Source organism: Helianthus annuus, chromosome 14 (genome assembly GCF_002127325.2).
Source record: "Helianthus annuus cultivar XRQ/B chromosome 14, HanXRQr2.0-SUNRISE, whole genome shotgun sequence".
NCBI lineage: Eukaryota > Viridiplantae > Streptophyta > Magnoliopsida > Asterales > Asteraceae > Helianthus > Helianthus annuus.
Genome location: NC_035446.2, coordinates 108,740,486 through 108,744,794, shown reverse-complemented (window position 1 = coordinate 108,744,794; position 4,309 = coordinate 108,740,486). Strand labels below are relative to the sequence as shown.

General features: G+C 32.0%; 1 long non-coding RNA gene across 1 annotated transcript; it reads left to right on the top strand.

Annotated features, from left to right (window-relative positions):
* Positions 1-259: 259 nt before the first annotated feature.
* LOC118486297 lies at positions 260-1,075 on the top strand. Its single transcript, XR_004878324.1, has 2 exons — positions 260-318; positions 798-1,075. It is a non-coding gene; the product is annotated as an uncharacterized LOC118486297 (long non-coding RNA).
* The last annotated feature ends 3,234 nt before the right edge of the window (positions 1,076-4,309 follow it).

Here is a 4,309-nt window from a genome sequence, read left to right as displayed (position 1 = left end):
TATTTTTTGGAATTACAAGTGTACATGTATAAATACCCCCATCATCGGGAAGGAAATACACATATAAAATACTTGAGAAGTGCGGATACGAAATAGTTGCCTAACTATGATTCCTAAAAACAAAATTTAAGTTAAAATAATTATTATTATTTTAACAAAAAGTCACAAACTTGGTATAATATCAAAGTAACGCAACTCAAAACATTAAACCCTAAACCAAGGCACGACCAGTTCGTCTAATAGACATTAGTACGTTGTAGGTCGCCGGGTAGCTGATCAAGTTTGAGATTGACGTTACGATACAGGAGACGCACTTCAGTGAGTTCATGTCCCCCTTTTCTTTTAACTGTTTTCAGTTTTATACTTTGGGGGTGAAATACATGCTACAATTATTACAGACATTTAATTACATGGTATGGTTAGCTTAGAGAGGGTTTTTACTACTAGATCATGTGAAGGGTGGGTACAACACTTAAGGCCATCAATCTTCGTTGTTAGGACCGAGGGACATGAGTGATAGATCTATTTGGGTGTAGCGAGCCCACACCTATGAGGCCGGGGCGGCCCATAGAGGTGACTGTGTCTTACAGCCGAAGCCCGGTAACAAATTTGCTAGGTTTGAGTCTTCCTGCACCTTTTTCACACATACCAGTGGCTTTACAACCCATTGGTGATCTCTTTTTTTCCTTATTGCTACATACCAGGGATTTTAATTCATACTTTGAAGGTTTATACATACTCACTTTTACATGAACTCGCTCAACTTTTGTTGATTTTTCAAACTACATGTATTTCAGGAAATTAGTGGATCTGGAGGAGTATGCGTTGTGTCAAGGCTGCGTAGTGAATAAAGATGTCATCCGGGTCGTCAAGTTTAGGAGGTGGATCCCTTTCCTGGACGGGATGCACAATTCTAAACTTGGGTTTTTATTTACGTGCTTTTGATGAGTCATTGTGAACTCTGTTAATCATGTCATGGTTGTAACTTACTTTATGTGTCAACATTTTCAAACAATGTCGTTGTGGTATTTTGTTTTAACTTAATGAATGGATGAACATCATTTGTTTTATCATATATCATTGTTATGATTGTTGCTATGGTATTAAGAAGACACACCAAAATAATCCACGCTTCCACAAAAGCCAGGGTGTGACACCTTTTGGCGTTTTCGGAATCGTTACTTTCGGTTCGACACCGGTCTAGCACCATACCTGTATTTATTGATTTTTACCTTCAAATACCATACCGTATCGTACCGAGAATTTTCGGTGCCGGTACCTAATTTCAATGATTTTACGGATCGGTACTTTCGGTGCCGTTACCGGTACCGAGCTCATCCATATTTTAACGTGTTAGCACCATAATAACTAAATTGAAAACAACCGGATTTTCAACGTGTAAGACGTGTGGGTCCTATTATTATATATTAGGTTATTTAAAATCGTTTTTAAGGATGGAGTGACCATCCTCACGTCATTTTTATTTATGTTTTAATATTCGGTATCTGCTGCTGACACGCGTTTTGCAGACATAAGGTACACGCCGCAACGTGCGGGCGAAAAATCAACTAGTTTCAATGAAAAATAGTAAAAACTTCAATTTTCAAATTCATTATAGTCCATAATTGAGACATCGCACCAATATACCATTAACCATATGTGTTGTTACCGGCAAGATAATTCAAGAATATAGTACTATTTTGAAATGGTTTTGTAGATAAAACTAGTTTTTGATTCATAAAGTTAGTTGCGTAGTTATGTATTATATAAAGTATCAGTTTAAACAAAGGTCATGTCACCTCAATATCGAAAGCAAGAATTGTAGTGATAATATTACTCAGCTTTGTATGCTATAAAAATAACCACCTTAGTAAATTTAATATCAGGTAACTAGTCAAACTTTTCTTAAGCCAAATTTGCAGTCACATATATTTAAATAAAGAGTAAATTTCCGTTTTGCTTCCTGTGGTTTGGTCATTTTAACGGTTTTGCTCCAATAGTTTAAAAATAGTTATTTTCCTCCCTGATTTTTCTAACTTATCTTTATTTTGCTCCCAGCCTCTAACTCCATTAGGAAGGAAACTAGCGACAAACTCGAAAGATTAGGGAGCAAACTGGCGACAAACTCGAAAGATCAGGGAGAAAAATGACTATTTTTAAACTATTGGAGCAAAACCGTTAAAATGACCAAACCATAAAGAGTAAAACAGAAGTTTACTCTTAAATAAACTAATACAATCTGAAAGATAGATCATTTTTAATGGTTTTGAATTTGAATACTTGCACGTGTGTATTAATTTCTATCCATATTATGTCTAGTACTTTCTTTAGAATTTGCGAAACAGCTTTAGGAATAATCAGTCAATAGCATGTTATTCACAATAGGTATAGCCAATGGCGAAACTTGACCTGAATAATCGAAGGAGGGGGTCGAAAACGTATATACCTAAAAATTTCTATAGAACGGGGGTCGAAAACGTATATGCCCAAAAGTTTCTATACGAAAACTACATATATAACACTACTGAGCGAAAAGTTCGGGGGGTCGGGTGTCCCCTCTCGCCCCTTCTATACTTCGCCCGTGGGTGTAGCTTGTTTATTATTATTCTTATTTTTATAATTTTAATTAAAAACCATCCTATCATAAATAAAAACTTCTTATTCTTTATCTTTATAATTTAAATAAAAAAATTTAAAAATTAATGCATTTAAGATTCTACTCTTTATTTCCATATAATTTTATGAACAAGAAAAATGATAACGACAGTAGGGTAGTTTAACTCAAAGCTTATTTTTTACTTACAATTTAAGGATATGGTATATACCAATTCTAATGTGGATGATCTTATAAATTAATTTATAACTACGTATGTCATATGTTATAATTTTGTGAGCGCACGCTTCTTTTATATCACTTACTAGGTTATAACCCCGTGTATTACACGGGTTGAATAAATGTAATTTTATATACTAAATTAAAAAAATTATTCTTTAAAAATCTCGTTTATTACACGGATTGAACAAATGTAATTTTATATATTAAAATTATATCTCTAAGAATCCCATGTATTGTACTGAATAAATGTAATTTTATATACCAAATAATAAAAACCCGTGATTTGTACGTGTTGAATAAATCTAATTATATATACTAAATAATAAAAAAAAAATTATATCTTTAAAAACACTGTGTATTACAAAGGTTAAATAAATGTAATTTTATAACCTTGTATATTACTCAAGTTGGATAAATGTAATTTTATAAACTAAATAATAAAAAAATTATATCCTTATAAACCTCGTGTATTATACGGGTTGAATAAATCTAATTATATGTACTAAATCATCATCATCATCATACTCAGTAAATCCCACCAATAGCAAAGCTAAGGTAGGGTCTGAGTAGGGTAAGATGTAGAAGCTGCTTTCAGTGAGACCCTCGACTCGATAGTAGTTTTGCATCAAGCCTTGGACATAAAGCACATAACACTCGGCAATCGGGACAAAGACCGATTAGTGCATGTTCCCTTTTGTCTTTCTGTTATCAACGCCACCACATGATGATGATGCATTATTAACCGTACGCCGCTTTTAACGTTATTTTCACGAACTTAGTAAAATAACGTTAAAATTAGTGCAATTTCACTTTTGTCCTCCGAACGTCCACACATATATATTATATGCGCATACCGCAAACGGGGCAAATATATGATGTTCAATGTTTATAAAAAAATATATAATATGTGCAACATCTTAAATGTTTGTTGTTAGAATCAATTCAATATTATTAATAAATAAGAAAGATAAAATACGAAGGGAAAGAAAACATTATTTAAAAAATATCTTTAATTTATATCTTAAATTTGAAGATAATATATTATTAGAAAAAATAGAATATTTATAGCTTAAATTTTAAGATAAAATATTATTAGAAAAAATAGAATGATTCTATCCGACATTCAAAGTAAGATAAGATTTAATATTAATTAATTATTATTATTTGATTAATTGATATAAGATAAATATGAAAATGTAGGAAATTACAAATGTAGACACGTGTACAAAACTTGGTTTCTTTTATTATATAGTATAGATTTTTGTAAATATATCTTTATTTAGGGTGTGAAAAAAACTGAAAAAACCAGAAACCGAATCGTTTTCGTAAACGAAAAACCCGATTTGAATTGGGATTTCAGTTTCCGGTTCAAATATTAAGTAAATCTGAATTCAGAATTCGTTTCAGGTATTATGCGAATCCGAATTCGGAATTCAGTTTTGGATCGCACATCGGATATGCAATTTTTTTTAA